This window comes from Pempheris klunzingeri, chromosome 1 (assembly GCF_042242105.1).
Source record: "Pempheris klunzingeri isolate RE-2024b chromosome 1, fPemKlu1.hap1, whole genome shotgun sequence".
Lineage (NCBI taxonomy): Eukaryota > Metazoa > Chordata > Actinopteri > Acropomatiformes > Pempheridae > Pempheris > Pempheris klunzingeri.
The window spans coordinates 28,043,636-28,068,191 of record NC_092012.1 but is presented as its reverse complement, the minus strand read 5'-3'; the positions used below and the strand labels follow the sequence as shown (position 1 = coordinate 28,068,191).

The following is a 24,556-nucleotide window of genomic DNA, read 5'->3' as shown; positions in this document are numbered from 1 at the left end:
AAAGATAACCTTTAGTGCCACACTTGCACAATGTCAAGCTTGAAGCAATATCTGTGGCAAACTTTGACCAAGTAGGCCACGGGAGCGTCATCTGGCTGTTGCATGTGGTCGACTTTCGTCAAGACGATGCCACATATATCAAGCACCTATTCGAAGACACCACATGCATTATAGACTTAGGCCAGTTTATAGAGTTTTGAGTCGATTACTAAAGTGAACAAGCCCTGAGTTATTTAACTCCATGTGCACGAGCTAGCAGTCTTCTTCTTGCGTGCCTTTGCTTTCACGTTGCACCATATTTTGTCACGTTAGCGCCACCCATTGATGAGTGGCATGTTGTGACAGCATTGGTCGGACCGAGTATCGCATCACCCATGTGCAAACTGCCGCAAAATCTTGATTGGGGACCAGCTGATAGAAAACCACTCCACAGCACTACAAAAGGTGAAAAACAACCAAGTGAAACCCAGCGAAAAATATGTGAAGGTTTTATCATCACAGGAGCGAAAAAGGCTGCTTTTGAAGAGTAATTGTGGCCCGGTTAGCTCAGTCGGTAGAGCATGAGACTCTTAATCTCAGGGTCGTGGGTTCGAGCCCCACATTGGGCGCAAAAGATAACCTTTAGTGCCACACTTGCACAATGTCAAGCTTGAAGCAATATCTGTGGCAAACTTTGACCAAGTAGGCCACAGGAGCGTCATCTGGCTGTTGCATGTGGTCGACTTTCGTCAAGACGATGCCACATATATCAAGCACCTATTCGAAGACACCACATGCATTATAGACTTAGGCCAGTTTATAGAGTTTTGAGTCGATTACTAAAGTGAACAAGCCCTGAGTTATTTAACTCCATGTGCACGAGCTAGCAGTCTTCTTCTTGCGTGCCTTTGCTTTCACGTTGCACCATATTTTGTCACGTTAGCGCCACCCATTGATGAGTGGCATGTTGTGACAGCATTGGTCGGACCGAGTATCCCATCACCCATGTGCAAAGTGCCGCATAATCTTGATTGGGGACCAGCTGATAGAAAACCGCTCCACAGCACTACAAAAGGTGAAAAACAACCAAGTGAAACCCAGCGAAAAATATGTGAAGGTTTTATCATCACAGGAGCGAAAAAGGCTGCTTTTGAAGAGTAATTGTGGCCCGGTTAGCTCAGTCGGTAGAGCATGAGACTCTTAATCTCAGGGTCGTGGGTTCGAGCCCCACATTGGGCGCAAAAGATAACCTTTAGTGCCACACTTGCACAATGTCAAGCTTGAAGCAATATCTGTGGCAAACTTTGACCAAGTAGGCCACGGGAGCGTCATCTGGCTGTTGCATGTGGTCGACTTTCGTCAAGACGATGCCACATATATCAAGCACCTATTCGAAGACACCACATGCATTATAGACTTAGGCCAGTTTATAGAGTTTTGAGTCGATTACTAAAGTGAACAAGCCCTGAGTTATTTAACTCCATGTGCACGAGCTAGCAGTCTTCTTCTTGCGTGCCTTTGCTTTCACGTTGCACCATATTTTGTCACGTTAGCGCCACCCATTGATGAGTGGCATGTTGTGACAGCATTGGTCGGACCGAGTATCCCATCACCCATGTGCAAAGTGCCGCATAATCTTGATTGGGGACCAGCTGATAGAAAACCGCTCCACAGCACTACAAAAGGTGAAAAACAACCAAGTGAAACCCAGCGAAAAATATGTGAAGGTTTTATCATCACAGGAGCGAAAAAGGCTGCTTTTGAAGAGTAATTGTGGCCCGGTTAGCTCAGTCGGTAGAGCATGAGACTCTTAATCTCAGGGTCGTGGGTTCGAGCCCCACATTGGGCGCAAAAGATAACCTTTAGTGCCACACTTGCACAATGTCAAGCTTGAAGCAATATCTGTGGCAAACTTTGACCAAGTAGGCCACGGGAGCGTCATCTGGCTGTTGCATGTGGTCGACTTTCGTCAAGACGATGCCACATATATCAAGCACCTATTCGAAGACACCACATGCATTATAGACTTAGGCCAGTTTATAGAGTTTTGAGTCGATTACTAAAGTGAACAAGCCCTGAGTTATTTAACTCCATGTGCACGAGCTAGCAGTCTTCTTCTTGCGTGCCTTTGCTTTCACGTTGCACCATATTTTGTCACGTTAGCGCCACCCATTGATGAGTGGCATGTTGTGACAGCATTGGTCGGACCGAGTATCCCATCACCCATGTGCAAAGTGCCGCATAATCTTGATTGGGGACCAGCTGATAGAAAACCGCTCCACAGCACTACAAAAGGTGAAAAACAACCAAGTGAAACCCAGCGAAAAATATGTGAAGGTTTTATCATCACAGGAGCGAAAAAGGCTGCTTTTGAAGAGTAATTGTGGCCCGGTTAGCTCAGTCGGTAGAGCATGAGACTCTTAATCTCAGGGTCGTGGGTTCGAGCCCCACATTGGGCGCAAAAGATAACCTTTAGTGCCACACTTGCACAATGTCAAGCTTGAAGCAACATCTGCGGCAAACTTTGACCAAGTAGGCCACAGGAGCCCCATCTGGCGTTTGCATGTGGTCGACTTTCGTCAAGACGATGCCACATATATCAAGCACCTATTCGAAGACACCACATGCATTATAGACTTAGGCCAGTTTATAGAGTTTTGAGTCGATTACTAAAGTGAACAAGCCCTGAGTTATTTAACTCCATGTGCACGAGCTAGCAGTCTTCTTCTTGCGTTCACGTTGCACCATATTTTGTCACGTTAGCGCCACCCATTGATGAGTGGCATGTTGTGACAACATTGGTCGGACCGAGTATCGCATCACCCATGTGCAAACTGCCGCAAAATCTTGATTGGGGACCAGCTGATAGAAAACCGCTCCACAGCACTACAAAAGGTGAAAAACAACCAAGTGAAACCCAGCGAAAAATATGTGAAGGTTTTATCATCACAGGAGCGAAAAAGGCTGCTTTTGAAGAGTAATTGTGGCCCGGTTAGCTCAGTCGGTAGAGCATGAGACTCTTAATCTCAGGGTCGTGGGTTCGAGCCCCACATTGGGCGCAAAAGATAACCTTTAGTGCCACACTTGCACAATGTCAAGCTTGAAGCAACATCTGTGGCAAACTTTGACCAAGTAGGCTGTTGCATGTGGTCGACTTTCGTCAAGATGATGCCACATATATCAAGCACCTATTCGAAGACACCACATGCATTATAGACTTAGCCCAGTTTATAGAGTTTTCAGAGTCGATTACTAAAGTGAACAAGCCCTGAGTTATTTAACTCCATGTGCACGAGCTAGCAGTCTTCTTCTTGCGTGCCTTTGCTTTCACGTTGCACCATATTTTGTCACGTTAGCGCCACCCATTGATGAGTGGCATGTTGTGACAGCATTGGTCGGACCGAGTATCCCATCACCCATGTGCAAAGTGCCGCATAATCTTGATTGGGGACCAGCTGATAGAAAACCGCTCCACAGCACTACAAAAGGTGAAAAACAACCAAGTGAAACCCAGCGAAAAATATGTGAAGGTTTTATCATCACAGGAGCGAAAAAGGCTGCTTTTGAAGAGTCATTGTGGCCCGGTTAGCTCAGTCGGTAGAGCATGAGACTCTTAATCTCAGGGTCGTGGGTTCGAGCCCCACATTGGGCGCAAAAGATAACCTTTAGTGCCACACTTGCACAATGTCAAGCTTGAAGCAATATCTGTGGCAAACTTTGACCAAGTAGGCCACGGGAGCGTCATCTGGCTGTTGCATGTGGTCGACTTTCGTCAAGACGATGCCACATATATCAAGCACCTATTCGAAGACACCACATGCATTATAGACTTAGGCCAGTTTATAGAGTTTTGAGTCGATTACTAAAGTGAACAAGCCCTGAGTTATTTAACTCCATGTGCACGAGCTAGCAGTCTTCTTCTTGCGTGCCTTTGCTTTCACGTTGCACCATATTTTGTCACGTTAGCGCCACCCATTGATGAGTGGCATGTTGTGACAGCATTGGTCGGACCGAGTATCGCATCACCCATGTGCAAAGTGCCGCAAAATCTTGATTGGGGACCAGCTGATAGAAAACCACTCCACAGCACTACAAAAGGTGAAAAACAACCAAGTGAAACCCAGCGAAAAACATGTGAAGGTTTTATCATCACAGGAGCGAAAAAGGCTGCTTTTGAAGAGTAATTGTGGCCCGGTTAGCTCAGTCGGTAGAGCATGAGACTCTTAATCTCAGGGTCGTGGGTTCGAGCCCCACATTGGGCGCAAAAGATAACCTTTAGTGCCACACTTGCACAATGTCAAGCTTGAAGCAATATCTGTGGCAAACTTTGACCAAGTAGGCCACGGGAGCGTCATCTGGCTGTTGCATGTGGTCGACTTTCGTCAAGACGATGCCACATATATCAAGCACCTATTCGAAGACACCACATGCACATGAATGTCAAGCTTAATCTTAACATTGATGAGTGGCATGTTGTGACAGCATTGGTCGGACCGAGTATCGCATCACCCATGTGCAAAGTGCCGCAAAATCTTGATTGGGGACCAGCTGATAGAAAACCACTCCACAGCACTACAAAAGGTGAAAAACAACCAAGTGAAACCCAGCGAAAAATATGTGAAGGTTTTATCATCACAGGAGCGAAAAAGGCTGCTTTTGAAGAGTAATTGTGGCCCGGTTAGCTCAGTCGGTAGAGCATGAGACTCTTAATCTCAGGGTCGTGGGTTCGAGCCCCCCATTGGGCGCAAAAGATAACCTTTAGTGCCACACTTGCACAATGTCAAGCTTGAAGCAATATCTGTGGCAAACTTTGACCAAGTAGGCCACAGGAGCGTCATCTGGCTGTTGCATGTGGTCGACTTTCGTCAAGACGATGCCACATATATCAAGCACCTATTCGAAGACACCACATGCATTATAGACTTAGGCCAGTTTATAGAGTTTTGAGTCGATTACTAAAGTGAACAAGCCCTGAGTTATTTAAATCCATGTGCACGAGCTAGCAGTCTTCTTCTTGCGTGCCTTTGCTTTCACGTTGCACCATATTTTGTCACGTTAGCGCCACCCATTGATGAGTGGCATGTTGTGACAGCATTGGTCGGACCGAGTATCGCATCACCCATGTGCAAAGTGCCGCAAAATCTTGATTGGGGACCAGCTGATAGAAAACCACTCCACAGCACTACAAAAGGTGAAAAACAACCAAGTGAAACCCAGCGAAAAATATGTGAAGGTTTTATCATCACAGGAGCGAAAAAGGATGCTTTTGAAGAGTCATTGTGGCCCGGTTAGCTCAGTCGGTAGAGCATGAGACTCTTAATCTCAGGGTCATGGGTTCGAGCCCCACATTGGACGCAAAAGATAACCTTTAGTGCCACACTTGCACAATGTCAAGCTTGAAGCAACATCTGTGGCAAACTTTGACCAAGTAGGCTGTTGCATGTGGTCGACTTTCGTCAAGATGATGCCACATATATCAAGCACCTATTCGAAGACACCACATGCATTATAGACTTAGCCCAGTTTATAGAGTTTTCAGAGTCGATTACTAAAGTGAACAAGCCCTGAGTTATTTAACTCCATGTGCACGAGCTAGCAGTCTTCTTCTTGCGTTCACGTTGCACCATATTTTGTCACGTTAGCGCCACCCATTGATGAGTGGCATGTTGTGACAACATTGGTCGGACCGAGTATCGCATCACCCATGTGCAAACTGCCGCAAAATCTTGATTGGGGACCAGCTGATAGAAAACCGCTCCACAGCACTACAAAAGGTGAAAAACAACCAAGTGAAACCCAGCGAAAAATATGTGAAGGTTTTATCATCACAGGAGCGAAAAAGGCTGCTTTTGAAGAGTAATTGTGGCCTGGTTAGCTCAGTCGGTAGAGCATGAGACTCTTAATCTCAGGGTCGTGGGTTCGAGCCCCACATTGGGCGCAAAAGATAACCTTTAGTGCCACACTTGCACAATGTCAAGCTTGAAGCAACATCTGCGGCAAACTTTGACCAAGTAGGCCACAGGAGCCCCATCTGGCGTTTGCATGTGGTCGACTTTCGTCAAGACGATGCCACATATATCAAGCACCTATTCGAAGACCCTGCATGCATTATAGACTTAGCCCAGTTTATAGAGTTTTCAGAGTCGATTACTAAAGTGAACAAGCCCTGAGTTATTTAACTCCATGTGCACGAGCTAGCAGTCTTCTTCTTGCGTGCCTTTGCTTTCACGTTGCACCATATTTTGTCACGTTAGCGCCACCCATTGATGAGTGGCATGTTGTGACAGCATTGGTCGGACCGAGTATCGCATCACCCATGTGCAAAGTGCCGCATGATCTTGATTGGGGACCAGCTGATAGAAAACCGCTCTTAGTAATGAAACCCAGCGAAAAATATGTGAAGGTTTTATCATCACAGGAGCGAAAAAGGATGCTTTTGAAGAGTCATTGTGGCCCGGTTAGCTCAGTCGGTAGAGCATGAGACTCTTAATCTCAGGGTCGTGGGTTCGAGCCCCACATTGGGCGCAAAAGATAACCTTTAGTGCCACACTTGCACAATGTCAAGCTTGAAGCAACATCTGTGGCAAACTTTGACCAAGTAGGCTGTTGCATGTGGTCGACTTTCGTCAAGACGATGCCACATATATCAAGCACCTATTCGAAGACACCACATGCATTATAGACTTAGGCCAGTTTATAGAGTTTTGAGTCGATTACTAAAGTGAACAAGCCCTGAGTTATTTAACTCCATGTGCACGAGCTAGCAGTCTTCTTCTTGCGTGCCTTTGCTTTCACGTTGCACCATATTTTGTCACGTTAGCGCCACCCATTGATGAGTGGCATGTTGTGACAGCATTGGTCGGACCGAGTATCGCATCACCCATGTGCAAAGTGCCGCAAAATCTTGATTGGGGACCAGCTGATAGAAAACCACTCCACAGCACTACAAAAGGTGAAAAACAACCAAGTGAAACCCAGCGAAAAATATGTGAAGGTTTTATCATCACAGGAGCGAAAAAGGCTGCTTTTGAAGAGTAATTGTGGCCCGGTTAGCTCAGTCGGTAGAGCATGAGACTCTTAATCTCAGGGTCGTGGGTTCGAGCCCCCCATTGGGCGCAAAAGATAACCTTTAGTGCCACACTTGCACAATGTCAAGCTTGAAGCAATATCTGTGGCAAACTTTGACCAAGTAGGCCACAGGAGCGTCATCTGGCTGTTGCATGTGGTCGACTTTCGTCAAGACGATGCCACATATATCAAGCACCTATTCGAAGACACCACATGCATTATAGACTTAGGCCAGTTTATAGAGTTTTGAGTCGATTACTAAAGTGAACAAGCCCTGAGTTATTTAACTCCATGTGCACGAGCTAGCAGTCTTCTTCTTGCGTGCCTTTGCTTTCACGTTGCACCATATTTTGTCACGTTAGCGCCACCCATTGATGAGTGGCATGTTGTGACAGCATTGGTCGGACCGAGTATCGCATCACCCATGTGCAAACTGCCGCAAAATCTTGATTGGGGACCAGCTGATAGAAAACCACTCCACAGCACTACAAAAGGTGAAAAACAACCAAGTGAAACCCAGCGAAAAATATGTGAAGGTTTTATCATCACAGGAGCGAAAAAGGATGCTTTTGAAGAGTAATTGTGGCCCGGTTAGCTCAGTCGGTAGAGCATGAGACTCTTAATCTCAGGGTCGTGGGTTCGAGCCCCACATTGGGCGCAAAAGATAACCTTTAGTGCCACACTTGCACAATGTCAAGCTTGAAGCAACATCTGCGGCAAACTTTGACCAAGTAGGCCACAGGAGCCCCATCTGGCGTTTGCATGTGGTTGACTTTCGTCAAGACGATGCCACATATATCAAGCACCTATTCGAAGACCCTGCATGCATTATATACTTAGCCCAGTTTATAGAGTTTTCAGAGTCGATTACTAAAGTGAACAAGCCCTGAGTTATTTAACTCCATGTGCACGAGCTAGCAGTCTTCTTCTTGCGTGCCTTTGCTTTCACGTTGCACCATATTTTGTCACGTTAGCGCCACCCATTGATGAGTGGCATGTTGTGACAGCATTGGTCGGACCGAGTATCGCATCACCCATGTGCAAAGTGCCGCATAATCTTGATTGGGGACCAGCTGATAGAAAACCGCTCCACAGCACTACAAAAGGTGAAAAACAACCAAGTGAAACCCAGCGAAAAATATGTGAAGGTTTTATCATCACAGGAGCGAAAAAGGCTGCTTTTGAAGAGTCATTGTGGCCCGGTTAGCTCAGTCGGTAGAGCATGAGACTCTTAATCTCAGGGTCGTGGGTTCGAGCCCCACATTGGGCGCAAAAGATAACCTTTAGTGCCACACTTGCACAATGTCAAGCTTGAAGCAACATCTGTGGCAAACTTTGACCAAGTAGGCTGTTGCATGTGGTCGACTTTCGTCAAGATGATGCCACATATATCAAGCACCTATTCGAAGACACCACATGCATTATAGACTTAGCCCAGTTTATAGAGTTTTCAGAGTCGATTACTAAAGTGAACAAGCCCTGAGTTATTTAACTCCATGTGCACGAGCTAGCAGTCTTCTTCTTGCGTGCCTTTGCTTTCACGTTGCACCATATTTTGTCACGTTAGCGCCACCCATTGATGAGTGGCATGTTGTGACAGCATTGGTCGGACCGAGTATCCCATCACCCATGTGCAAAGTGCCGCATAATCTTGATTGGGGACCAGCTGATAGAAAACCGCTCCACAGCACTACAAAAGGTGAAAAACAACCAAGTGAAACCCAGCGAAAAATATGTGAAGGTTTTATCATCACAGGAGCGAAAAAGGCTGCTTTTGAAGAGTCATTGTGGCCCGGTTAGCTCAGTCGGTAGAGCATGAGACTCTTAATCTCAGGGTCGTGGGTTCGAGCCCCACATTGGGCGCAAAAGATAACCTTTAGTGCCACACTTGCACAATGTCAAGCTTGAAGCAATATCTGTGGCAAACTTTGACCAAGTAGGCCACGGGAGCGTCATCTGGCTGTTGCATGTGGTCGACTTTCGTCAAGACGATGCCACATATATCAAGCACCTATTCGAAGACACCACATGCATTATAGACTTAGGCCAGTTTATAGAGTTTTGAGTCGATTACTAAAGTGAACAAGCCCTGAGTTATTTAACTCCATGTGCACGAGCTAGCAGTCTTCTTCTTGCGTGCCTTTGCTTTCACGTTGCACCATATTTTGTCACGTTAGCGCCACCCATTGATGAGTGGCATGTTGTGACAGCATTGGTCGGACCGAGTATCGCATCACCCATGTGCAAACTGCCGCAAAATCTTGATTGGGGACCAGCTGATAGAAAACCACTCCACAGCACTACAAAAGGTGAAAAACAACCAAGTGAAACCCAGCGAAAAATATGTGAAGGTTTTATCATCACAGGAGCGAAAAAGGCTGCTTTTGAAGAGTAATTGTGGCCCGGTTAGCTCAGTCGGTAGAGCATGAGACTCTTAATCTCAGGGTCGTGGGTTCGAGCCCCACATTGGGCGCAAAAGATAACCTTTAGTGCCACACTTGCACAATGTCAAGCTTGAAGCAATATCTGTGGCAAACTTTGACCAAGTAGGCCACGGGAGCGTCATCTGGCTGTTGCATGTGGTCGACTTTCGTCAAGACGATGCCACATATATCAAGCACCTATTCGAAGACACCACATGCACATGAATGTCAAGCTTAATCTTAACATTGATGAGTGGCATGTTGTGACAGCATTGGTCGGACCGAGTATCGCATCACCCATGTGCAAAGTGCCGCAAAATCTTGATTGGGGACCAGCTGATAGAAAACCACTCCACAGCACTACAAAAGGTGAAAAACAACCAAGTGAAACCCAGCGAAAAATATGTGAAGGTTTTATCATCACAGGAGCGAAAAAGGCTGCTTTTGAAGAGTAATTGTGGCCCGGTTAGCTCAGTCGGTAGAGCATGAGACTCTTAATCTCAGGGTCGTGGGTTCGAGCCCCACATTGGGCGCAAAAGATAACCTTTAGTGCCACACTTGCACAATGTCAAGCTTGAAGCAACATCTGCGGCAAACTTTGACCAAGTAGGCCACAGGAGCCCCATCTGGCGTTTGCATGTGGTCGACTTTCGTCAAGACGATGCCACATATATCAAGCACCTATTCGAAGACCCTGCATGCATTATACACTTAGCCCAGTTTATAGAGTTTTCAGAGTCGATTACTAAAGTGAACAAGCCCTGAGTTATTTAACTCCATGTGCACGAGCTAGCAGTCTTCTTCTTGCGTTCACGTTGCACCATATTTTGTCACGTTAGCGCCACCCATTGATGAGTGGCATGTTGTGACAGCATTGGTCGGACCGAGTATCGCATCACCCATGTGCACACTGCCGCAAAATCTTGATTGGGGACCAGCTGATAGAAAACCGCTCCACAGCACTACAAAAGGTGAAAAACAACCAAGTGAAACCCAGCGAAAAATATGTGAAGGTTTTATCATCACAGGAGCGAAAAAGGCTGCTTTTGAAGAGTGATTGTGGCCCGGTTAGCTCAGTCGGTAGAGCATGAGACTCTTAATCTCAGGGTCGTGGGTTCGAGTCCCACATTGGGCGCAAAAGATAACCTTTAGTGCCACACTTGCACAATGTCAAGCTTGAAGCAACATCTGCGGCAAACTTTGACCAAGTAGGCCACAGGAGCCCCATCTGGCGTTTGCATGTGGTCGACTTTCGTCAAGACGATGCCACATATATCAAGCACCTATTCGAAGACCCTGCATGCATTATAGACTTAGCCCAGTTTATAGAGTTTTCAGAGTCGATTACTAAAGTGAACAAGCCCTGAGTTATTTAACTCCATGTGCACGAGCTAGCAGTCTTCTTCTTGCGTGCCTTTGCTTTCACGTTGCACCATATTTTGTCACGTTAGCGCCACCCATTGATGAGTGGCATGTTGTGACAGCATTGGTCGGACCGAGTATCGCATCACCCATGTGCAAAGTGCCGCATAATCTTGATTGGGGACCAGCTGATAGAAAACCGCTCCACAGCACTACAAAAGGTGAAAAACAACCAAGTGAAACCCAGCGAAAAATATGTGAAGGTTTTATCATCACAGGAGCGAAAAAGGCTGCTTTTGAAGAGTCATTGTGGCCCGGTTAGCTCAGTCGGTAGAGCATGAGACTCTTAATCTCAGGGTCATGGGTTCGAGCCCCACATTGGACGCAAAAGATAACCTTTAGTGCCACACTTGCACAATGTCAAGCTTGAAGCAACATCTGTGGCAAACTTTGACCAAGTAGGCTGTTGCATGTGGTCGACTTTCGTCAAGATGATGCCACATATATCAAGCACCTATTCGAAGACACCACATGCATTATAGACTTAGCCCAGTTTATAGAGTTTTCAGAGTCGATTACTAAAGTGAACAAGCCCTGAGTTATTTAACTCCATGTGCACGAGCTAGCAGTCTTCTTCTTGCGTGCCTTTGCTTTCACGTTGCACCATATTTTGTCACGTTAGCGCCACCCATTGATGAGTGGCATGTTGTGACAGCATTGGTCGGACCGAGTATCCCATCACCCATGTGCAAAGTGCCGCATAATCTTGATTGGGGACCAGCTGATAGAAAACCGCTCCACAGCACTACAAAAGGTGAAAAACAACCAAGTGAAACCCAGCGAAAAATATGTGAAGGTTTTATCATCACAGGAGCGAAAAAGGCTGCTTTTGAAGAGTAATTGTGGCCCGGTTAGCTCAGTCGGTAGAGCATGAGACTCTTAATCTCAGGGTCGTGGGTTCGAGCCCCACATTGGGCGCAAAAGATAACCTTTAGTGCCACACTTGCACAATGTCAAGCTTGAAGCAATATCTGTGGCAAACTTTGACCAAGTAGGCCACGGGAGCGTCATCTGGCTGTTGCATGTGGTCGACTTTCGTCAAGACGATGCCACATATATCAAGCACCTATTCGAAGACACCACATGCATTATAGACTTAGGCCAGTTTATAGAGTTTTGAGTCGATTACTAAAGTGAACAAGCCCTGAGTTATTTAACTCCATGTGCACGAGCTAGCAGTCTTCTTCTTGCGTGCCTTTGCTTTCACGTTGCACCATATTTTGTCACGTTAGCGCCACCCATTGATGAGTGGCATGTTGTGACAGCATTGGTCGGACCGAGTATCCCATCACCCATGTGCAAAGTGCCGCATAATCTTGATTGGGGACCAGCTGATAGAAAACCGCTCCACAGCACTACAAAAGGTGAAAAACAACCAAGTGAAACCCAGCGAAAAATATGTGAAGGTTTTATCATCACAGGAGCGAAAAAGGCTGCTTTTGAAGAGTAATTGTGGCCCGGTTAGCTCAGTCGGTAGAGCATGAGACTCTTAATCTCAGGGTCGTGGGTTCGAGCCCCACATTGGGCGCAAAAGATAACCTTTAGTGCCACACTTGCACAATGTCAAGCTTGAAGCAACATCTGCGGCAAACTTTGACCAAGTAGGCCACAGGAGCCCCATCTGGCGTTTGCATGTGGTCGACTTTCGTCAAGACGATGCCACATATATCAAGCACCTATTCGAAGACACCACATGCATTATAGACTTAGGCCAGTTTATAGAGTTTTGAGTCGATTACTAAAGTGAACAAGCCCTGAGTTATTTAACTCCATGTGCACGAGCTAGCAGTCTTCTTCTTGCGTTCACGTTGCACCATATTTTGTCACGTTAGCGCCACCCATTGATGAGTGGCATGTTGTGACAACATTGGTCGGACCGAGTATCGCATCACCCATGTGCAAACTGCCGCAAAATCTTGATTGGGGACCAGCTGATAGAAAACCGCTCCACAGCACTACAAAAGGTGAAAAACAACCAAGTGAAACCCAGCGAAAAATATGTGAAGGTTTTATCATCACAGGAGCGAAAAAGGCTGCTTTTGAAGAGTAATTGTGGCCCGGTTAGCTCAGTCGGTAGAGCATGAGACTCTTAATCTCAGGGTCGTGGGTTCGAGCCCCACATTGGGCGCAAAAGATAACCTTTAGTGCCACACTTGCACAATGTCAAGCTTGAAGCAACATCTGCGGCAAACTTTGACCAAGTAGGCCACAGGAGCCCCATCTGGCGTTTGCATGTGGTCGACTTTCGTCAAGCCGATGCCACATATATCAAGCACCTATTCGAAGACCCTGCATGCATTATAGACTTAGCCCAGTTTATAGAGTTTTCAGAGTCGATTACTAAAGTGAACAAGCCCTGAGTTATTTAACTCCATGTGCACGAGCTAGCAGTCTTCTTCTTGCGTTCACGTTGCACCATATTTTGTCACGTTAGCGCCACCCATTGATGAGTGGCATGTTGTGACAGCATTGGTCGGACCGAGTATCGCATCACCCATGTGCAAACTGCCGCAAAATCTTGATTGGGGACCAGCTGATAGAAAACCGCTCCACAGCACTAGAAAAGGTGAAAAACAACCAAGTGAAACCCAGCGAAAAATATGTGAAGGTTTATCATCACAGGAGCGAAAAAGGATGCTTTTGAAGAGTAATTGTGGCCCGGGTAGCTCAGTCGGTAGAGCATGAGACTCTTAATTTCAGGGTCATGGGTTCGAGCCCACATTGGGTGCAAAAGATAACCTTTAGTGCCAAACTTGAAACAAAGTCTGCGGCAAACTTTGACCAAGTAGGCCACAGGAGTGTCATCTGGCTGTTGCATGCGGTCGACTTTCATCAAGACGATGCCACATATATCAAGCACTTATTCGAAGACACCACATGCATTATAGACTTAGCCCAGTTTATAGAGTTTTGAGTCGATTACTAAAGTGAACAAGCCCTGAGTTATTTAACTCCATGTGCACGAGCTAGCCATCTTCTTCTTGCGTGCCTTTGCTTTCATGTTGCATCATATTTTGTCACGTTAGCGCCACCCATTGAAGAGTGGCATAATGTGACAGCATTGGTTGGATCGAGTATCGCATCATCCATGTGCAAACTGCCGCAACATCTTGATTGGGGACCAGCTGATAGAAAACCACTCCACAGCACTACAAGAAGTGAAAACCATAGAAAAATATGTGACATCATTGGTTGGTTCGAGTATCATCACAGGTGCGAAAAAGGATGCTTTTGAAGAGCAATTGTGATCCGGTTAGCTCAGTTGGTAGAGCATGAGACTCTTAATCTATCTCTTAAGCACTTCTTTGAAGACACCAGAAATTGTAGCCCAAGCCTCCCTTTAGCATTATGCATTTGTAGGAATTTTCTATCAAATAGAAGCATTCGGCTGCATTCTGTTTTCCTCTACCCCCAAGCTTGATCATTGTCTTAAAGAGGTCTTGTCATAAAGAGGTCTGATGATAGTCAATGACAAGGGTATGCAGATCAGGTAGGTATTATTCAATGGAGCATTCTCTTTTACGGAGAACACAGTCCGTCATAGTGATCGATACTGACCACCTCTAAAGTCTTTGTCTGAGGTCCAGTGACGATACAAAAGATGGCTTTCAATCATTGATTGGTCAGGTGTGTGGAGGTGAATGTACGCACAACACGCCGCAAATGTACTTTAAAAGATATGTTGCCTTTATGAATGATTAATGTTTCATACTTCTCTGTTTCAGCAGTTGATTATTTGCAAATTCAGCAAGCACAGACCTCCAAGTTCAATATTCAGTCTGTGTTAGCTCTGTTTATGTCTCCAACTCACCTATCCAACTTTTGAGGGAAATATCTGGTTCTTTACACTGCAAAAAATGATTTTTAAGAAAGTAAAAAAGCCTTGTTTCTGGGAAATTGTTCTTATTTTTTGTCTAAAAAGTAAAATAATCTTGACAAGCAAGTTTTGCTTTAGAAAATTAATTCAATTTTAAGAAAATATATCTAACTTTTTCTTAATAAGATATTACAGCTAATATTGAGCTAGAATTGCAAGTAACAAGCTACAACAATGATTTACATTAAATCCCAGCAGAGAAACAAGACTATGTTTCTTATTTTAAGAGTAAGACAAATTGCACAAGTTCTCAATTTAAGAAACTACACCAATTAAAGTTTGAATTCATCTGTTTTTATTCACTGTCATCACTGACAACAAGCTTCACACTTCACATTATAAACAGAACCATGCACTGATCTACACTCATCTAAAAGTCAGAACCAAAATCTGAACTTTTAAAAGCAAGTCCGAAAACAAAGTGTACTATGGAAGTGAATACTGTAGGATGACAAAATATATCAAACAACCAAGTGCCAAGAATGGCAACATTGCGACAATCTGTAGAAGTGGAATGAGCTGAGGAGCGGCAAGCAAAGTGACAAAAGACCGGCAGAAATAGGACCCTTGTAGCTAGTGCCATGCTAACGGCTAGCTTTTAAAAACGCTAACATTAGCATTAGATAGCCGTTAGCGTCATAGCTAATGTTAGCTGACCCATCTGACAATGACTGTGCTTTTTACAGCACGGCATTAGCTAACCGTCGACTGTTAGCAGTTAACAGCTATCAGTTATCAGAGTGACAAAGTTACAAGTTACAAAAGTTGCTGTATATCCTGCTATGTGTGAACTCCATATCAGTTATCACATCAGTAATTAGCTAATTAATAGTCTAAACCTTACAAAGTTCGTGTTTATCTGTTAAAAAATTACCACAGTGGTCAGACCCACAAAGACAAAGCAAATAACACAGCGCCAAATCATTTTCTGTGCCCTTCTGTCCTCAGCTAAACTGCCCGGCTTTTTCTCCCATGATGAACCGCGTTTTTCCCATGCACCCAAGATTACATGGTTTAGTCCATTAGGGAGTAAGAAGGGCTCCTTATCATAATTGTGTGCCTGCGATAAATAATCATGTCCTACATAACATGTGCACGTGGATAAGTATTGACTATGATCTAATTAAACCGTCTTAATTATTCAAATTTAATTGGGTAAATGCAAAGTAAATTCTCTTCGGCTGTTGACACCCCCCACCCGCCTTTTTGGAGAAGATGGTATAGTCCAATGTGCTACGTGCCCTGAGGAGACGACCTTAAGGAAAAAAAAGAGACAAGAGCTTTGAGTGAAACACACATTTATGGAGGTTACATAAACTGCTACTGTTTTTTGGATTGTTTAGTGGGTTCCAGTTTGTGGATTCAAGTGAAGTAAAGCTATGGATACACTGGATGAAGTTACAACTGCTACACTTAAAGGTAAGTTGCTCTGTCTTTACATTCTGCTATCTTGTATGTAGCTAAACCAACTTGGCAGGTTGGGGGCGACTGTCGAACATGTTGACTTTCAATACTGATACTGTATTTTGTTGCAGGGAGTTGTTCTATCATTTATTTTTACTGTTTCTGACGTTTTTCATGGAGTAAAAGGAGGCGTTGTAATGCATAGACGTCGTTAGGTAGACATGGCATTGGCCTTCATGTGCCGCTAGTCGCCCGCCATAGTTGGTTGGGGCAAAATGGACTCTGCAGCTTTTCTGGATAAAAGCATTGTAACCATCTTCGTTTCAATTTTAAACAATTTTAGTAAATCTTTTTTACATATTACAGTTCATGATTAACTTGGAGTAGCGTGTGGAGTAAAATATATCAGTCTAGCTTAGTCTCTGTGTAAGCTAACGCCATCTACTGTTATTGATGACGTCAGACTGCTGTGCCGCCTTTTTATGTTGCATTTAAGTGAGTGAATGAGAGACCGTTTAAAAGCACTGGTTAAAACTGGTTTCTGTAAAGTGCTTAAAACTATTTTTCATCATGTGACGCACAATAACGTGGGTACATCATGTGAATTATTGTCTTGAAGTACAATAACGTGGGTACATCATGTGAATTATTGTCTTGAAGTACATGTAGTAAATAAGAATTTAAATTATTTTCCTTTTTTTGAAATTATTTTAAATTCTTACTTTGGGGTTTTACTCAAATGCACAGTATAGTCAGAGGTAAGCTCTCGGTTTCAGAATACAAAGAGATGAGAGATGTTTTACACTCACTACAGAGGAGTGAAGATGAAGCTGCGTGTGCATTTCATCCATCTTCTCTGGTCACTATCTCCCCTTTTTTATTAAGGGTGCAACATTTATGTCTGTAATGACTGAAATGTCAGAAATCTGTGCCAATTGTACAGAAAGTGTCACAATATAGAAATCGGCCTATAATATATCTTCACCTGTTATTTACATATGGCTGAATTAATCTAGTGATAATTTGAAACTTCTCTATTGCAGATGCAAATATTGGAGAAGACCTACTGCCTTCACTCTCCAGAGATGACATCAAAGATCTGTTTCCTGGTCCTGAAAATTTCCTCAGGCGTTGGGCTCTATGGCTTGTGGTAAATAAACAAAAGGTAGGTTCCTTGTCTATTGCAGTATGACAAAACAGTTTATCAGTACAGTTTAAAGTAATTAATTTATAATTACTTTAACAAAAAAATGTAATTTTAGCAGATGCCCAAGAGGAGTGAACATGATCTTCTTGTGTTTTGAAACAAATACAAATCTATTAAATGTACAGCATTTGTACTTATTTAACATTTTTACTGGCACTGCACAGGACTGTACTCTCTCCTGTTTTATATTTTGAGATGTGCTTATGCAATTTTCTTTATATTCTTTAAAGTGTAACATGTAATGTAAATGCATTTTAGGAAGAGACTCCTGCTGAGAAAGTACCATCAACCACTGGAGCCAGTGATCTCTCCCAAGAGGAGCCCAACACTTCGAAGTTTGTGACTATATCCAACCCAGAATACATAGTCTTCACAGACAGTGAGCTTGATGTTCATGGTGCAAGCTTGGGTGTTTTATCATCTTTTATTTTTCACTATCTGTACCTGACAGGAGCACGTTGCAAAAAAGCTCATGAAGAGACTCTCAAATGTCAAAAGTCCAAGAAAGGGCCCTCCTTCCAAGAAGCCACGACAGGATAGGGATGCAGATGCTGCAACAACTGACTACGATGGAGATTCCAGTGGATCAACTATTCTTTTATCACCTGCTAGAGCCAGCACCCCAGTGGAACAACAGGATAGCAGTGATGAAGCATGTATGTATTGCATCTGTGGGTTAGGGTAGAGAAAACCTTTTGAAACACTACCAAGTGAACATAACTGCTTCACTTTTTCTCTAGGGATGTTTGTGTTCCATTATGACGAGTTATACACATAAATTAAGTAATCTGGTACTTCTCTAGTTCCTCCTAACTGTTAACTTGTTAATTTGGAAATCTAATATTTCCCCCCAGTCATGTTTTATACATTTTCTTTTATATGTATTTTCTGTTATGTTTTTAATGTTCTTTGCTTTTCTGTTTGTTGTTATGCACCAATGTACCGCAGCAAATGACTGCCAGAAAACCCAGACAAGGCACTACAAGACTCTCCAAGAATTGTACAAGACCAAGAAGCCGAACAAAGCTACAGTGACCCAACTGCTGGACCTGGAGTTTCAGTTTAGAAGACTCTTCATAGACTCTGATGCTGTAAAGGAGCACCCTCCTTCTTCGGGAAGGAAAAACTGAAAAAACCCAGTGGGAAAAGAGAAACCTCCGGGAGCACCACAGTGAAGGAGAGATCCAGCTCCCAAGGACGGACAGGCTGTAGCCTTGGACAGACGCACATCCACATCCAGATATGAAGGCTTCCTCTAACATGTTCTAAATTCAGAGAGATTAAAAAAAAAACTAAATAAAAGTAACATTTGGATACATAGCCTTGTTCTTTGACCTTGTTAGGAAATAGAAAATGTGCAGGCACGCTTGTGTTAATACATTTTCATGTTTTTATGTTAGTACATTTATGCTTTATTATCATGAAGTTTTAGCCTGATGCAGGACTGTGTGATAGTTGCTGTGACCTTTACACAGACCAAAGACATGTGTGTTGGTGTAGGATGTATCAGACTGTGCTTGCATTCTTGAGATAAAGAAGAGTTCGAGAAGGCCTTGAACAGTGAGAAGTCAGCGTACCTGCGTTTCTCACCAACCGCCCCTGCAAGGAGGAGAGGGAGCATGGTGCGGTGGAGGACTGCTGAGAGGAGGAACTTTGCTTATACATGTTACATATATGCTTGAAAGACACTGAGACCGCTCAGTGCAGATGTAGATCTTTGCCTGTACTCCTTGCTTGTTGCAAGTAAAACTTTGAACTGAGATCTCTGTCTCTGAGAGTTTATCTTGTGTGTTGGGAAATTAATGGTACGAACTAACAGCGAAAATACAGTTCTTGTCTTATAGAAATTGTTCAACCATCCAATTCCCGGTATATCTCTGAGATGAATGAAAGATGGGAAAGCTTCTACTAAAAAGTGCAGTTCTATGGTGTGATGAAGAAAGCCACGAAGCCTCCGAAAACATTGGATGGAGGTATGGTCACAGTACCTTGATCTCTTTAGTTTTTGAGATTGCATAATAAGCAGTTATTTGTGGTGACATCTTGTCTTGCTTCTCTTCTGTCAAACCAGTGGAGCATGCCACAGCTGTATTCAGAGTCCTGCCACTGCTCTTTCCATCCAGCACTGTGCCTCCTAGGAAGTTGGGTGACAGCAGTGAGGCTCTTTTCCATGTCCTTACGGTGAGGCTGCAGTATGCATTGTTGTTTTGTTATGGTGTTTTCATAAATGTGTTCTGTAGCTTCATTGGAGCTTGCTGTGGTGTGTTTAGTATTTGCATTCACAACATTGCAACATTCACATTAATTTTCCTTAGATGGATTCATGTGACTAGGATTTTTTTGATTATCATCTTATCATTCAGTGTTCTAGTCAGGTGTGTTTCTTGTGGTCTTTTTCTAATTTTTTTTATTGTCTTCTGCCATGTAGACTTCAGAATACCCCGATTGTTTCCTGCGCCAGCGACCTCTGTCTTGTCCATTTCTGCTTGTCTCTGAAGACAACTGCATGATCGCCATGGGAAGCACACCAGTGACTATTTTCGAGCGGAAGGATCTTTATGAGGGGCCGCTCTATGTCATGGCATATTATTATGCCCTCCACCTCACATACCCAAAGTGTATTTCCACACTACTGTCTGTACTGCAAACGGTAATTCTTCAAGATTCCATCCATGACTGAGATTCAACCCCCTCCTACAAAAAGCCCTTGCTGAGTGGAAGTCATTCACTGAGTGAGTTTGTCTTTTTTTCTGTCTCTATGCGATGAAGGTGTTCCAGAAAAAGTTAGTCAAATGTTAGCCACATGTTTGCTGGTGTCATTTTAAGCTTGTTGTTCTGAGATACTTGCAAACCAGCAGCGGGAATGTTTTGTTTTGTTTTTTTAATATATATATGTGTATATATATATATATATATATATATATATATATATATACACACACATATATATATGTATATAAATAGATAGATGTATATATGCTGCTGGAATCTTTTTTTGACACTGGCAGCTACAATGTTACGCAATTGTTATCCTGTTGGAATATCTGGAATACGCACTTTTGACAGTGACAGTGTTATACAGTACTATGTTAAAGTAGTTGGAAAATGCACTTCTTAAGAGTGGCAGCTGGATTTATTATGCCATTATTAGACTTGAGTGATGTCAAACTTCCAGCTGTCCTGCATTGGTTTAATAAAACATTAAAAAATGAAGAATGCTTCTGGTGACTTAATTTAAGAAAAAGTAGCTTGTTTTTAGTATAATTTTTGAAGAAATTGTGTCTTATATTAAATTACTTTTGGCTAATTATTATTCTTATTGTTGAGGTATAATTTCTCAAAGTCAGAAAATGTTCTGTTTAAAGAAAATCTGTCCCATTGCAAGCTTTTTTTAGTAACTGAAAATAATAAGATGTAAATTCTTAAGTTAAGCAAAACATTCTTAAATTCATCTTAATCAAGAATGCAAAACACTTATTTTAAGTAAATATTTCTTATATAACGGCCTTTCTTTGCTTGTAATAAGCAAACTTTCTTACATTAGCCTATTTTTTCTAGTTTTAAGACACATTATGATCTTAATGTGACTAGATATATAGGCTAGTTTTAAGAATTCTAGCCAAGTAAATTTTGCTTACCCCATTGGCAGATTTTTTTGCTCAAAACAAGACATTTTGACCAGATTTAAGAATATTTGGCTTATTTCTAGTAGGGCTGTTTTTGCAGTGTAGCAGCTAGATGTCCCACTATGTTCACCCGCTAACTGTGTCTACTGTTACCCTTTGCGCAGGTTGAAAGCAGGATGATATAATAATGTAATACCTCAGCAGCAATAATTCAAAACCTGTTCTGATTTCTTTACAAACACCTAGCTCCATCATAACATCCCAGATTAAGTGTTCCACACTGACAGAATACAAGACTCCAGTCAGATTAGGGGAGATGAACTCTGTGTTTAATGTAAAGGTGCAGACCATATTATCTGCCCAGAGAATTGACCAGTAAGTAGTAGTTGTCGCTGTTTACATTCTCCGATACAAATTCTAAAATGCACCACAGGAACTGCAGCAGTCATGTGACAGATATGGTGTTTTTATCATAGCACGTAATTTTAATCAAACAAATCTCAAAACTGTTTTACCTCTATTCCACCAGCATGTCCACACCGCCAGATGATAAAAGACTCTGGATCATATTACTCACACATTCCTGGCAGCAACAAAGCAATCTCTTGCCCACGTTTAGGTCCAACAGATCACATTTCTTTGCTTCTCCTGCCAACCTTAAAAGGGACAACCAATAAGAAAAAACAGTATGCATGGATGAAGCTTCAGTAGCTTTACAGGAATGGCACATGTTCAGAGATACTACTACCCAGGAGAACCACATCAGTCTTAAGGAATATATTAACACTGTCATCAAATCAACTCAAAATTTTATTAAAACACACACAGTTATTACATTGTATAGTGGAGTTCTTATGTGCCTAACTCCAGAGAAAATCTAACACAGATAAGTAGAATGGATCCTACAATAGAATAGAAAATGAATGTACAAAAAGAAGAAAAAATACAATAGGAATAGATATAATCAATAAAACCTTGTGCGGTGAAACTAGATGGCCACAGCCATCTGTGCCCCCGGTCTATGGATCATCGTGAACTTAAAAGGCTGTAGAGCCAGATACCACCATCGTTGGTATCCTTCATGCGGTGGAGCCATTGGAGCGGGACATGGTCCGAACAGAGGGTGAATGGGCGTCCCAGGAGATAGTAACGCAGGGCACCCCCCACAGAGAGCCTGTTTCACCCTCTCAAACGCCGGCTGGCACCCCTCCGTCCACTGGACCGGCTCTGAGGCACCTTTTCGGATCAGATCGGTCAGGGGACTGGTGAGGTCCGCGAAGTCCGGTATGAACCAACGATAGTACCCTGCCAGTCCCAAGAACCATCTGACCTCCTTTTTGAACTTGGGCCGCGGACAGGCCACAATCGCCGCGGTCTTGTCTACGTGCGGCCGCACTTGCCCGCCACCCAAGTGGTACCCCAGATACCGTACCTCCCTCCGTCCAACCGCACACTTCTTCGGGTTGGCCGTGAGCCCCGCCTGCCTCAGGGACTCCAGCACCACCCAGGTGTCACTGTGGATGATGACATCATCCAAGTAGGCGGCAGCATATGCAGCGTGTGGACGCAGCACCCGGTCCATGAGGCGTTGGAAGGTGGCTGGGGCCCCGAACAACCCGAACGGAAGTGTGACAAATTGGTACAATCCGTACGGAGTGGAGAAGACCGTTTTCTCCCTGGACTCTGGAGACAAGGGAATCTGCCAGTAGCCCTTGGTCAAATCCAGTGTCGTGAAAAATCGAGAGGTGCCCAGCCGGTCCAGCAGCTCGTCGACCCGTGGCATCGGGTAGTTCGCTAACTACATGGACAAATTTGCTCTTCAGCCCTGGAAACAAACAGCTTTTTATCGCACATATTCTCTGTAGATGTTTCATTGTACACACTGCACTTCACAGCAATTGTTTTAGTAGCATTTACCTGTAGGACTGCATAACAAGGAACAAAATGGCACTGACTTGTCTCCTTGACTTCAACTGAGAAATGAAATGCGAGCCTGCATGGGAGGAGCTTAATAACATCTTTGCCGAGTTGAGTTGAACTATGAAGCTTTTCCATAGTTAGTTGGCCCATTCATTTTTTGAGGTTAGAATGGGCAAAGAGCCCAGCATTTGAAACCCTGCCCAGTGGGCCAACACTAATATAAATGAACTTGCAATGTGCTTCTACAATTGCCATCATAAGAACAATATGATGACCATCAGAAAATCTACTTCTGTAATTGTGCCAAGTACTGGCACTGATGGCTAGGGGGTGAATGAAGATAAGCTTCCTGTTTAGGCCATCCAGCCACAAAGTCATTGGTAATTGCTCATCTTTCCTCATCTGATTTCGAAGAGAGACAGATATGGAAGAGATATGGGAGCTGAATGATATGTCAAAATGAGATATTACCCACCTGGCCTCCCTGAACATCTAGTGATCTCAACCCCACCTATAGTGCGTATCTAAATATATCAATCCAAGTTATCCATGGCACAGGCACATACACACTCCCCTATACTCTTGCATACTCCACTGCAAACTGATCAGCATTGGAATCAATGGTTCACTCACTTCGACCCTATCAAGAATACGGCCTTATGGCATGCCCTCCCAAATATCTATGCATTTTATATTTTTGTGTTATCTCTTCTTTTAATATGAACTGAGCCATTTTTCACTTTCCAAAAAAAAGAAAAGAAAATGTTGACATTACTGCAAAATAAAAACAAAATATGTCTGTGAAGATTCTCTGTCATCCAGGTCATAGTTATTCCTTAGGAGTTGAGCAAAAGTCAACTGGACTTGTTGAAGGTACTTGAAGATGGACAGAGAAAAGAAGGACAATAAATGCAACAACATTGTCATCCCCTATGTTTCAGGCATATCGGTGAAACCTTTCAATAAGCACGACAATCCTGTACATTTCAAGCCGGGCAACACCCTGAGACAGAAGCTTTTTGTTTTTTACTCATTTTTGTTATGGTTAGCTTGTGGGCTTACTGGTGCATGAAAAATACTGCAACTGAGACAAGCACAAGAAAGAGGTGTACGGAAGTTTTCAAAATAAGATACCAAATGATCAAAGGCCCCATACTGGTCTGTGGCCCAATGGTTGGGGACCCCTGAAGTAGAGGCAGAGGTTCCCCTGGCAGCAACAATCCTGCTCCTCTGGCGTGAGACTGGTGCAGCCTTGCACTTGCATGGACTCAGGCTCCATTGTTGGTTGGCCAGCTGCGGGGTTCGGGAGGTTGCGTGGTCAAGTCACTGAGCATTGGTCTGTCTGCCCCTGCTGCCTCTCCCCCTGCCATGCCTGGATGCACCAGTCTTGATGGCAGTTTGATCAACCCATCGAGGGAGGAGGGGAGATCGTGGCTCAGGCCCAGCAGTCCCCCTGTAGCGTCAGTGTGGTCCTCGGGTTCTTGTGGATCCTGGTCCTGGTCCTGCTGATATGGTTCTCCATCAGCCAATGGATGTGCGTTGTCCAAGGCTACAGCCTGTCCATCCTTGGGAGCTGGATCTCTCCTTCAGTGTGGTGCTCCTGGAGGTTTCTCTTTTCCCACTGGGTTTT

At 43.8% G+C, this 24,556-nt stretch overlaps 22 non-coding genes across 22 annotated transcripts; all 22 read left to right on the top strand.

Annotated features, from left to right (window-relative positions):
• Positions 1 to 535: 535 nt before the first annotated feature.
• On the top strand, positions 536 to 608 carry trnak-cuu (transfer RNA lysine (anticodon CUU)). Its single transcript has one exon. It is a non-coding gene; the product is annotated as a tRNA-Lys (tRNA).
• Positions 609 to 1,145: 537 nt separating this feature from the next.
• Positions 1,146 to 1,218, top strand: trnak-cuu (transfer RNA lysine (anticodon CUU)). The gene has a single exon. It is a non-coding gene; the product is annotated as a tRNA-Lys (tRNA).
• Positions 1,219 to 1,755: 537 nt separating this feature from the next.
• Positions 1,756 to 1,828, top strand: trnak-cuu (transfer RNA lysine (anticodon CUU)). The gene has a single exon. It is a non-coding gene; the product is annotated as a tRNA-Lys (tRNA).
• A 537-nt stretch (positions 1,829 to 2,365) lies between these two features.
• On the top strand, positions 2,366 to 2,438 carry trnak-cuu (transfer RNA lysine (anticodon CUU)). Its single transcript has one exon. It is a non-coding gene; the product is annotated as a tRNA-Lys (tRNA).
• A 527-nt stretch (positions 2,439 to 2,965) lies between these two features.
• Positions 2,966 to 3,038, top strand: trnak-cuu (transfer RNA lysine (anticodon CUU)). Its single transcript has one exon. It is a non-coding gene; the product is annotated as a tRNA-Lys (tRNA).
• A 520-nt stretch (positions 3,039 to 3,558) lies between these two features.
• Positions 3,559 to 3,631, top strand: trnak-cuu (transfer RNA lysine (anticodon CUU)). The gene has a single exon. It is a non-coding gene; the product is annotated as a tRNA-Lys (tRNA).
• A 537-nt stretch (positions 3,632 to 4,168) lies between these two features.
• trnak-cuu (transfer RNA lysine (anticodon CUU)) lies at positions 4,169 to 4,241 on the top strand. The gene has a single exon. It is a non-coding gene; the product is annotated as a tRNA-Lys (tRNA).
• A 410-nt stretch (positions 4,242 to 4,651) lies between these two features.
• Positions 4,652 to 4,724, top strand: trnak-cuu (transfer RNA lysine (anticodon CUU)). Its single transcript has one exon. It is a non-coding gene; the product is annotated as a tRNA-Lys (tRNA).
• A 537-nt stretch (positions 4,725 to 5,261) lies between these two features.
• trnak-cuu (transfer RNA lysine (anticodon CUU)) lies at positions 5,262 to 5,334 on the top strand. The gene has a single exon. It is a non-coding gene; the product is annotated as a tRNA-Lys (tRNA).
• A 510-nt stretch (positions 5,335 to 5,844) lies between these two features.
• On the top strand, positions 5,845 to 5,917 carry trnak-cuu (transfer RNA lysine (anticodon CUU)). The gene has a single exon. It is a non-coding gene; the product is annotated as a tRNA-Lys (tRNA).
• Positions 5,918 to 6,431: 514 nt separating this feature from the next.
• On the top strand, positions 6,432 to 6,504 carry trnak-cuu (transfer RNA lysine (anticodon CUU)). Its single transcript has one exon. It is a non-coding gene; the product is annotated as a tRNA-Lys (tRNA).
• A 518-nt stretch (positions 6,505 to 7,022) lies between these two features.
• Positions 7,023 to 7,095, top strand: trnak-cuu (transfer RNA lysine (anticodon CUU)). Its single transcript has one exon. It is a non-coding gene; the product is annotated as a tRNA-Lys (tRNA).
• A 537-nt stretch (positions 7,096 to 7,632) lies between these two features.
• trnak-cuu (transfer RNA lysine (anticodon CUU)) lies at positions 7,633 to 7,705 on the top strand. Its single transcript has one exon. It is a non-coding gene; the product is annotated as a tRNA-Lys (tRNA).
• Positions 7,706 to 8,244: 539 nt separating this feature from the next.
• trnak-cuu (transfer RNA lysine (anticodon CUU)) lies at positions 8,245 to 8,317 on the top strand. The gene has a single exon. It is a non-coding gene; the product is annotated as a tRNA-Lys (tRNA).
• A 520-nt stretch (positions 8,318 to 8,837) lies between these two features.
• Positions 8,838 to 8,910, top strand: trnak-cuu (transfer RNA lysine (anticodon CUU)). The gene has a single exon. It is a non-coding gene; the product is annotated as a tRNA-Lys (tRNA).
• Positions 8,911 to 9,447: 537 nt separating this feature from the next.
• On the top strand, positions 9,448 to 9,520 carry trnak-cuu (transfer RNA lysine (anticodon CUU)). Its single transcript has one exon. It is a non-coding gene; the product is annotated as a tRNA-Lys (tRNA).
• A 410-nt stretch (positions 9,521 to 9,930) lies between these two features.
• trnak-cuu (transfer RNA lysine (anticodon CUU)) lies at positions 9,931 to 10,003 on the top strand. Its single transcript has one exon. It is a non-coding gene; the product is annotated as a tRNA-Lys (tRNA).
• A 529-nt stretch (positions 10,004 to 10,532) lies between these two features.
• On the top strand, positions 10,533 to 10,605 carry trnak-cuu (transfer RNA lysine (anticodon CUU)). Its single transcript has one exon. It is a non-coding gene; the product is annotated as a tRNA-Lys (tRNA).
• Positions 10,606 to 11,144: 539 nt separating this feature from the next.
• On the top strand, positions 11,145 to 11,217 carry trnak-cuu (transfer RNA lysine (anticodon CUU)). The gene has a single exon. It is a non-coding gene; the product is annotated as a tRNA-Lys (tRNA).
• Positions 11,218 to 11,737: 520 nt separating this feature from the next.
• On the top strand, positions 11,738 to 11,810 carry trnak-cuu (transfer RNA lysine (anticodon CUU)). The gene has a single exon. It is a non-coding gene; the product is annotated as a tRNA-Lys (tRNA).
• Positions 11,811 to 12,347: 537 nt separating this feature from the next.
• On the top strand, positions 12,348 to 12,420 carry trnak-cuu (transfer RNA lysine (anticodon CUU)). Its single transcript has one exon. It is a non-coding gene; the product is annotated as a tRNA-Lys (tRNA).
• A 527-nt stretch (positions 12,421 to 12,947) lies between these two features.
• Positions 12,948 to 13,020, top strand: trnak-cuu (transfer RNA lysine (anticodon CUU)). Its single transcript has one exon. It is a non-coding gene; the product is annotated as a tRNA-Lys (tRNA).
• The last annotated feature ends 11,536 nt before the right edge of the window (positions 13,021 to 24,556 follow it).